Below are 10,864 nucleotides of genomic sequence, written 5' to 3' on the forward strand. Positions count from 1 at the left end.
AATCTCTAGGAATAAAAGTCGATATAGCAATAGTATTCTGAGTGCCATGAAAGTAATTGAGTAAGAACCTGAAGGACATACGGTATTAGAACTAAATTACATTTACCATGTTTGGCCTTTTTGTTTCTTTTTATACTTTATCCAGTATTTTTATATTCTGTATAATAGATCATGTCTTCCATTTTTGTTAGTATTAACCACTGGGAGGACTGTATGAGAACAGCGACCAAGGCCAAGAAAAAAGGTTAAGGAATGCCTTTGAAAACGAGTGTGAGATAGAAAACCATTAGTTGCAGTGGCTGGGGGCCAACTTTTGCTTTTTCTCCAGTGCTCAAGCTGCCAAGAACGTAGGGTGGGAATCAGTGGATTGCGCCAGCATCAGGCTTTGTGAGGTGGGAGGGTCTAAATTAGGGCAAAGTCACTAGAGATTGCACTGGGATTTGGGCCGGATTGTAAGAGAAGTCTGATCATTAAGGCACCAATAAATTGGGTGAATGGGAAGGGGTAGAGATTAAGATAAAAATGAGTGTGATGCTTGTATATAACGGACAGAAGGAAGTTTGGAGTGGAGTCTAGGGTTTTAGAGGTGAAACAGTTCTGAGCAGTGACTGTAGCCATAGAGGAGGGGCATCAGAACTGTGACTCGTTGTAAGGTGTTGTGTGGGCTGTCAGCATGGCCTCTGATACAAGCTGGAGTTGGAGAAAAGGACCATGGCCTGGGGACCAGGTCAGGAACTTGGAAGACTGATCTCAAGGCCTGGGATATCAAGTGTGACCCTTGAGGGAAGAGTTTCCTGAAAATGAAAGAAATGTTTTTGGGAAGCCCTGAGAATGTTTTCTCTTAAACCTGCCCACCCAACCCCCACCTCCACAGGTCTATCGGCCAGTGTATGATTGTTCGGTAAAATAAGCACTTCAGTTATAAAAATGATATGTATGGAGAACTTTGTTGTGGGTGGGTTGGCAGAGAAAACAGAAGAATAGCAAGAACTGTAAAAATTTTAAAGGAATAAGTAGGAGTCTTCTGGTACAGGATGAGAAGAGAATTCCAGACAGAAGAAAGAGCATGTGTAGAGTCAGAGTCATTGGAAGGTGACTCGTCTGGAGAGCTAGTTGGTTGGTTATTGGACAGCAGGTTATTCCTGGAATAGTGGTCATGGGGAACAGTGGTTTGAGGCTGGAAAAGTAGAGAAGATCTGGGTCACAAAAGACATGCAGTAGCAAAGGCTCTGAGGTGCATACCATTTGTGGTGGAGAGCACTGAAATATTTAAAATCGAGTGAGAACATTGATTCACTTGTTTAACATATTGAGTGGTTATCCTTGCAGGCATCTGGACTAGTTGTAGATGGCTTAGCAAGGTCATGCTAACTGCAGCAAGGAGGATTAACTTGTGTGCTACGTGGAAATAGAGTGTCTTTCACTGTAGTCCAAACAAGAAAATAGCTAGTGGGAGGCTGGAAATGAGTGACAACCATGGGAAATTTGAAGACATGAAAAATCCACAAGATTGGAGATTGAATTGTGAAGGCAAGTGAAGGAGAAGTATAGGTGAAGGATGATTTTAACATTTAAGTTTGAAATTGATAACATGGAGGAATGAATGTAGAAGTAGGTTTGAGGTTGGTTACAGGGAGATTGAAGATGAGAGTCCAGTTTTGGGTATGCCATGAGGGGCATAGGTAAAAATAGATTTTGTGAGCATCTGTATGTGAATGTAGTTGAAACTACTGGCCAAAAAAAAAAAGGATTTGCTGGGAGAGGCTAGAATTAAAGATTCAAGGAGTGGCCCCTAAGAGGCATCAAAATTTAAGAGGGTGATAAAAGAAAAACAGGCCATTAAGGACATTGAGGACTTGAAAGAGAACCAGGGACATAAGTGGAAGAAAGTAAGGTGCTAGAAGCAAAAGAAGAATGAACTTGAAGAGCCAAGTGTTCTGGGAAAAGTCCAGCTGTTGTTAATATAACGAGAACAGTTTGTGCGACACGTATGGCATTTCAAGGAGAGTGAACTGGCAGCCCAGGAGAGTGAACTGCAATTCACCTGCATGAACAATGATGACTCGACTGTACTAGTCGTTGGGGGCAATAGATGCTGTTGAGTGAGCATGTGTTATACTGTGTGGACATCATATTGAAAATAACTGAGCAAATAAAGCAACAAATCTGCGGTAAGCTTGAACGCTCCTCCACAGAAACTACTTGGGTGATTCAGAAGGCCACAGCTATGGGCAACTGGTGATTGGCAGCTTCATCATGACAACACGCCTGCTCATGCTCCTGCAGAGTGTTTTTGCCAAACATCAAATCACCCAGGTGACTCAGTCCCACTACATCCCAGATTTCACACCCTGTGACTTCTGACTTTCACAAAACTAAATCACCATTAACAGTGAAGAGATTTCAGACCATTGATGAGATTCAGGAATACACAACAGAGTAGCTGATGGTGACTGGGAGAACTGTATGAGGTCCCAAGGTGCCTACTTTGAAGGGGACTGAGGCATCATTGTCCTGTGTACAATGTTTCTTATATTTTCTTCAGTAAATGTCTCTGTTTTTCATATTATGTAGCTGGATACCTTCTGGACAGACTTCATGTGTTGAAGGATGATGTTGCTCAGATCTGACTTTAAGAAATGTGGCAGTGAGGGCCAATTGAATAGATATTGGTGGAAGTCAATTTGTCAGGGTTTGGTGGTTGATTAGATATGGGAGGTGAAGGACAAGGATGAATCATTGATGGATGGCTGATGGACATGAGGGTGGGACATATTTGAGAATAAGTCCAGGTGCATGTAAGACTTGTGGAAGTGCCAATGTAGATCTGAGGATAAAGGTCAGGAAAACTGAATTTCTACCCGTGTTCTGTCACTTGGTAGTTGGCAGTTTATTTAACTTCACTGTTTCTTGGTCTGCTAAATGGGAATGATAATATCTAGGTTTGCTGTAAGGAATAAATTTTTTAATATACCTGTCAAACAGCAAATTTCTTACTATGTAGTAGGCAGTCCATAATTTAATCTCCCCCTCTTCTTTCCTTACTTCTTATTCACCTTTGTCACCATAGAACCCTTCTTATTGACAGCTTAGTCCAGAAGTTGCTCAGTCCATTGAAAAGGTCAGTTGAACAGGGAAGTCATAGAAAGGTATATATTCATCCTGCACTGAGGTGAGGTCAAGGCTTTTATTTAAAAAGCTGAATATAGATCCATTAGAGTTCTATTTTACTTTCTTTGTAAAAGTCAGACATAATTGTGTGATTTCCTATTTTAAAATTGGAACAAGAATCTTGCAGAGCAAATAATTTTTTTTTGGTATTTTTTCATCTTTTACAGTTGCCTCACTCATTCCTAGATGTGCAAGAATTTTTAGCATCTTGCCTTTATTAAATTTTCCCAAAACCTTCAACTAAGTTTTCATAGAAGCAGCAATCTTTTTTTCACTCATACGTCATTGTAATATTTAATTGTGTACTTACAATATCAAACACAACTGAAATAAGCGAATTTGGGGACCATTTTGATTAAACAAGTCACTTGATGGGGACAGAAAATATGTGAGCATCGAGGTAGTAGCCCTGTACCTTGGTTATGCTCCCCATCCAGGCAGGTACTGTGCATCTTCCTAGAGCAAGTAGAAGCCTCAGCCTGGAATCCACTCACCCTTGTACAGAACTTGACCAGCCAATACATTAGAGGACAGAACCCTTCCTGTGCATTGGGTCCTATTTTCCTATCTTTTCAGTGAATTAACACTGTCCATTATTTCTTTTTTTTAAATTTATTGATTATGCCATTACAGTTGTCCTATTTCCCCCCTTCATTCCCCTCCACCCTACACACCCCCTTTAGTTTATGTCCACGTGTCTCAGGTTCTTTAGATTCTATATTTCCCCTACTATTCTTGCCCTCCCCCTATTTTCTACCTACTGTCTATGCTACTTATTTTCTGTACCTTCTCCCCTCTTCTCCTCCTCCCACTCCCCTGTTGCTAACCCTCCATGTGATCTTCATGTCTATGGTTCCGCTCCTGATCTAGCTGTCCTCTTAGTTTGCTTTTCTTTTAGGTGTGGTTCTTAATAACTGTGAGTTTGATGTCCTTTCACTGTTCATCTTTTCTATCTTCGTTTTCTCAGATAAGTCCCTTTAACATTTCATATAATAAGGGCTTGGTGAGGATGAACTCCTTGAATTTGATCTTATCTGAGAAGCACTTTCCATTCTAAATGATAGCTTTGCTGGATAGAGCAATCTTGGATGTAGGTCTTTGGATTTCATGACTTGGAGTACTTCTTTCCATCCCCTTCTTGCCTGTAAGGTCTCTTTTGAGAAATCCGCTGACAGTCTGATGGGAACTCCTTTGTAGGTGACTGTCCCCTTATCTCTTGCTGCTTCTAGGATTCTCTCCTTCATTTTAATCTTGGCTAATGTAATGATGATGTGCATTGGTGTGTTCCTTCTTGGGTCCAACTTCTTTGGGACTCTCTGAGCTTCCTGGACTTCCTGGAAGTCTATTTCCTTTGCCAGATTAGGGAAGTTCTCCTTTATTATTTGTTCAAATAAGGTTTCCACTCGTGACTGTTCCTCTTTCCCTTCTGGTACCCCTATAATTTGGATTTTGGAACATTTAAAAATGTCCCGAAGGTTCCTAAGCCTCTCCTCATTTTTCTGAAATCTTGTTTCTTCATATTTTTCTGTTTGGTCAATTTTTTCTTCCTTCTGGTCCACTCTATTGATTTGAGTCCCAGTTTCCTTTCCATCACTATTGGTTTCCTGTGCATTTCCTTTCATTTCAATTAGTTTAGCCTTCATTTGTTCCTCTAATTTGTGACTAAAATCAACCAGTTCTGTGAGCATCCTGATCACCAGTGTTTTGAACTGTGCATCTGATAGGTTGGCTATTTCTTGGTTGCTTAGAATTATTGGCTCTGGGGCTTTGAGTTCTTCCTAAGCCATGTTTTGGTCTCTTCGTGCCTGTTACGTATGAGGAGCAGAGCCCTAGGTGTTCACCAGGGCCGGGCAACTCAGTCACTGGGTTGTGACACTGTATGTGAGGGCGGGGTCAAAGAGGGGCAATAGTGGTCCCCTCTGCTGCTTCCCACTGCTAGGGCCTGAGAGGTCTGTCTCACTTCTCACTCCTTCGCCTGGTTTATCTGCGTGCAAATGTGTGACCGCAGTCAGTCTGCTGCCTTGCACCCTCACTGGGTCTGCTGTTGCTACCCCACACCTGGGATCTGCCCACAGCTGCCTGTGAGACCTGGGTCTTTCCAGTCCAGCAGATCTTTCCTGCCCGACCCCTCTCCACCACTGGCTCCGCCCCTCTTACTGGTCTGGCTGAACGGTTCATTGTTGTCAGACTTACGACTTCCATATAGTTCAATTTTCTGTTTTGGTTGTGTTTTTCTTACTAAAACTTTGTTGTCTTTAAACTTGGTTGTGCGAGGAGGCACAGTGTTTCCACCTACACCTCCATCTTGGCCGGAAGTCTCAATTATTTCTTTTATATATTTGATCACTATCAATTGGATAATTTTTAAAAACATTTTAAAATTTCATTAAATATATTCTGTCTTGAAAGAAAAAGGAAAAGAAAGAAAAGACTTCCTTCTCTACCCTCTCAGCTGCCAGCGACTCTTCTCTCCTCACTTCCCACCAGACTTCTCTAAGTAGTTATCTCTATGACCTCTGACATAAAATTTGAAGGACATTTTCCAGTCCTCAACTTTACCTGCCCTCGTGGTTGCCCATTCCTTCTCTAAACATTCTTTTCCTTTGGAGGTAATGATACTGACTTCCGGCTTTACTAGTTTTAATCCCGTTTGTCAGGCCACACCTTCATCTCACTTGCAGGCCAATCCTGCAATTAAATATCAGAATTTCCTGGGAGGCAATCCTATCTGTGATTTCAATACCCTCTCTTCACTCACCAGTGGGGCCCCATTGCTGTCTCTTAAGATAGTGATTTTCTCAGTACCTCCTCTTGATTTTCTTACACACCCATCAAACTCAACATCTACAAAGGCAAATTTATAACCCCAAATTCTGAACCTGATGTTCTTCCAATGACCTTGTATGGTTGCTGGAACACTTTATCTTGTTGATTTTACTTCCAAAAAGCTTTTGAACCCACCTACTTTTCTCAATTTTTTTATCACCACCTGCAGGCAATGTCGTATAGTGGTCAGGAGGGTGCCCTCTGGAATTAGCCTTTGGGGTGCTTCAATTTTCATTTGTAAAATGGGTGTAGAAACAGAATCTATCTCACAGGGTATTTGTAAGAATTGAATGGATAAACACACATGCAACATTCAAAATAGTGCCAGGATACTGAGCATTCTTTACATTCCATTCACCTGGACTATTCTAGTAGTGACTATCTCACATCTGTTACAGCCCCTCTCCAGTCTTTTCTCCTTATTGTTGCCAGAGTTTTTTTTTATTTGAGAGAGAGAAAGAGAAAGACAGACAGACATTGGTTTGTTGTTCCACTTATGTATGCATTCATTGGTTGATTTTTGTATGTGCCCTGACCAAGGTTCGGACCAGCAACCTGGGTATATCTGGATGATACGCTCACCAAATGAGCTGCCCGGCCAGGACCAGAATGATCTTTTTGAAACTCAAATAGGACCCTATCATGTGTTTGCTTATAACATATGAATGGTTTACCATTGCTACTAGAAAAAAAGTAAATAAAATCCTTAACACACCCAGGGACATGCCACAAGATTGCACATCCCAGCCTCTCGGCATCACTGGCAGCACAGCACCTGCCTCAGCCAGCACCGCAAGCCACCCAGTCACACAGATGTGCAGTGCCACCCACACTCCCATCCCCACCTCTTCCCCGACCTGAACTCTCCTCCCCTGCCCTTATCTCCTAGTCATTCATCAGATTTCAGCTCACAAGTCACAGTCTCAGGGGAGCTTTCCTGAACCTCCCACCACTCCCTTTTCCAGGCATAGGACAGTCTTCGTTTAGTGGTGAGATCCCAGACAAGAATTAATCATTTCTGGATGGATTTATTTGATTCAACACTATCATACCCATTATAGTGAATTAATATTTCACTGTAAGGTAGAACTTGTGTCAAATAATATTCTTACCCACAAGCTACATTATTTGTGTTTCAGTTAGAATCTGAGTCTAGAATCAGAGGCCTAATTCTTGCCTTATCAGCATTTCTTGAACATGGTTATCATTTATCATTTATCAACAAACGCAAAAGTGTATGTTAATGAAATACTCTGCAAGCCCCTAAGTCCTGTGTATTCTGTGTCCATTAACCCTTCCTCCGGTCTGGAAAGGTGAAAAGAGTGTCAGACACCTTCTGGCAGATCCCGGCAGAACAACAGCTCTTGACCACTAGATGGCGACAGATTTCTAGAGTTAGCAGGTCATAGTTTCTATTCTGGTCAAGAGTGGGTTCCTTTGAAAGAGTGTTGTAGGGTTTGGTAATTAAATAGCACCCTATGTTGCATGATAGGTGTTTTACCTAATCCTCTTTACTGAAAGCGGCTAGGGTGAGCATATGAATTGCTGATCAAACTGGAACACTTGGAGAGGGAAGGGGAGGGGCCAGACCATTCATCACTGGGCCTGGAGGACAGATACGGACCAAGCTGTTCTGGTCACACTGGGCTGTTGCTTCCCTGAGAGGAGCCAGGTGAGAATATATGTCGTCCCTCCGATTTCTGCTGGGGAGGCCTTAAAGTCAGAACAAGGAGTGCTCACAAACAGCATTTGAACTTCACCTCCCAGAGTCTGACTCCAGAAAACAGGTAATTTTAGAAAATGAGTGATGAAAGGATGACTGCTCCAAAGATCCATACATTTACTTGTGGGAGTTGGGAATCTCTGCCTCTGGTGGGACATCATGGAAATAATAATAATGCCTGCAATTTGCAAAATCCTTTTTCATATATTGTGTTCCTCGGACCCCACAGCTTTGTGAGGTGTAGGAAGGCAGGGAAAATGTTATCCCTACTTTATAGGTAGAGACATTGAAGTTCAAAGAGGTCAAGTACTTGGCAGAGGATATGGTTAAGTGCCAAACCCTGGGACTCTGTATGTTGCTTAGAGATGGAAAATGCATTTCTTTTTTACTCAAAGCATCCAAGTCCCCTTATGTCATTCAGCACAAGGGAAAATAAGTACATGTTCAAATACACACACGGGACGAAGCCCGAACGTATATGAGCATACATGTCAGGATAAACTAATTGAGAAAGTCATAGTGTTTATTTTCTTTGGTTTCTTCCTCACTCCGCTAATAGAGCAGCTGGCAGGTGTGTTCCATAGCACTGTTTCTTCCTCCCTTCGGGACGGGCTCTGCTGGGTTGGGCTCACTGGGGTTCTAAGTCTGATTTTCCAACAGGGAAAAGGGCTTGCAAAGGCTTGGGAGGAAAGGGACATTTATGGACAGTGACTCAGTGGCTTGTGGAGAATGCTGTTGGATTCCTAAGGATCAAAAGCAGAAACTTGGACCCTGCTCACACATAAAGATGGCAGGTCACTGATGGGGTACTTGCTGATACTGGGATGTGAACCCCAAAGTCCAGCTTTGGAGACTGGGGCTGGGTTTTCTGTGACCACATTGGGCTCAGGGTGTGATGCTCTGAGTGGACCTCAGGGGATTTGAATGACAGGCATCTCAAAGGCAGCCCTGGTGGACTTTTGCTAAGTTCTCCGGATTGTGTATGGCCTTCTGGACTCTTAGGAAGGGAGGTGTTTTATGACTATGATATTGAATGTCTCACCAACCTCAGTAAATAGACTCAGTGTCACAGTTAATTTGATGTAGACACAAAACAAAATACCCAAATCTCTCACCCAGTGTTGTTAATTTGTACTCATTAATGATTACATGTAAAAACAAGCTGTCAGTGCTCTTCCTGGACCAAAGAGAAAAACAGAAAGAAACTGAAGGTCTTGGCCTTTGTCACCTTCTTCCCCATCTCACACCTTGGGTCCACTAGAGTTGAGCGAGGTGCTCTGCTGCTGCAAATGCCCATCACCTTGGCCAGGTCTCACTGTTAATTTCCCCTCCCCTTCCCTGTACCCCTCCTGTGCCCTGAGCTCCTGCAGCCTTGTGCTGGCACCTCTAACAGAGCACTGCCCATTTATCTGCTTGTTAATAGTGTTCTCGGCATGCAGAATCACCTGGATGCTGGCTAAATGCAGATTTTTCTCCTTATTTCAGTCCACCGAATCAGAATTTAAGGGGGTCAAAATATATATCTCTATTTTTAATATGTTTTCTCCCAGGTGATTGCTATTTTTTTAAACCTATTGTGCTGGGCCGAATAATGACCCTCCAAAATTCATGCTCACCCTGAACCTGTAAATGAGATATTTGGAAATAGGATCTTTGCAGATGTAATCACGTTAGAATGAGGTCATGCTGGATTACTTTGGGCCCTGATCTAGTGACTGGTGTCGTAAGAAGAGGAAAGTTCAGACACACCCAGACACAGAGGCAACACCATGTGACGGCGAAGGCAGAACATGGAAGGATACCTCCGCAGGAGGAAGAATGCCGCCACGGACTGCAGGCAGCCCGAGCGGTGGGGGCGTGGCTGGAACAAATTCTCCCTCGGCCTCCCGAAAGGAATCAAGCTCCCCAAACCTTGATCTTGGACTTGTAGCCTCCAGAGCTGTGAGAGAATACATCTCTGTTCTTTTAAACTTCCCAGTGTGCGATACATTTTACTGCAGCCCTAGGAAACTAGCAACATCCTCCCTCCCCCCCCCCACCCCCCACCCCCGCTGCTCTTTTCCTGCCTTCCATTGTCTTAGGTTATCTTTATTTCCCCTTTCCCTCTACGGGAAGTTATACTTCCTATTCCAAGTATTTTAGTGTTATAGTGCACATATGTACATTTTTTTTAGTGGTCGAGTGGATGATCTCTTCCGGTTGTTTCCTACCTCTTGTATCTTTGGGAAGCTGAGCCTGCCTCTTTCTGTAAAAGTGAAAAATCTCGCTGCTTGCTGTGCAGCTGTCCTGTGCTAGCAAGTTACGTGGGTGATGGCTCCTGGCCCCTAGGAGGAGGCCGCAGGGAGCGCTGGTTGTACGCAGCAGTGGTGGCTGCAGCGGCCCGATGGCCCAGGCAGTTCTGGGGCGGGCTCCAGGGTGGTGTGTCAGATGCCATGGCTCATGCAAGTGGAACAGGCTGTGAAGGCAGCAGTGGCCACCAAGCCAGCTCAGCAGCCTGGCTGTGGTGCGGGCCTGCCTGCCTGCACGGCCCTGAAGCTCAGGGCTAGTCTTTCCTGGGGCTGCCCAATCTACGGATATTTTAATAAAACTCTTTCCTGCTTAAATCACCACAGTTTCTGTTGCCAGCAACTAGAAGGCCTGACTGTCATGAGTGGACATCTTTTTCTTTTTTCTTTTTAAATAAAGATGCTTGTTCAACAAAATCCAAAGACAGACAATAGTGTCCTGTTCTCAATGCCAGGACCTTATGAGGTAGTAACTGTTCCATCCTATCCATTTTTTGTCTTATTAGAGTTGAGGATTTTTTGCACCGTAATTTTAACTAAGTCATTAATTATTCATTATCATAATTATGACAGCATTTGGAGTTTATGCTTCTTTAGTTTATATCAACAGATTTACTGATTTCTTGGCTGTCTAGTGTTTCTTCATTTTTTAAATGATTTTATTTGTTTATTTTTTAGAGAGTGGAAGAGGGGGAGAGAAACATTAATGTGTGGTTACCTCTCACATGCCCCCTACTGGGGACCTGACCCAAAATCCAGGCATGTGCCCTGAATGAGATTTGAACCTGCAACCCATATGCTTACAGGCCGGTGCTCAATCCACTGAGCCACACCAGTCAGGGCTCCATTGTTTCTTGAG

The sequence above is a fragment of the Artibeus jamaicensis genome, unplaced genomic scaffold (assembly GCF_021234435.1).
Source record: "Artibeus jamaicensis isolate MK-2021 breed Jamaican fruit bat unplaced genomic scaffold, CSHL_Jam_final contig_482, whole genome shotgun sequence".
Classification (NCBI taxonomy): domain Eukaryota; kingdom Metazoa; phylum Chordata; class Mammalia; order Chiroptera; family Phyllostomidae; genus Artibeus; species Artibeus jamaicensis.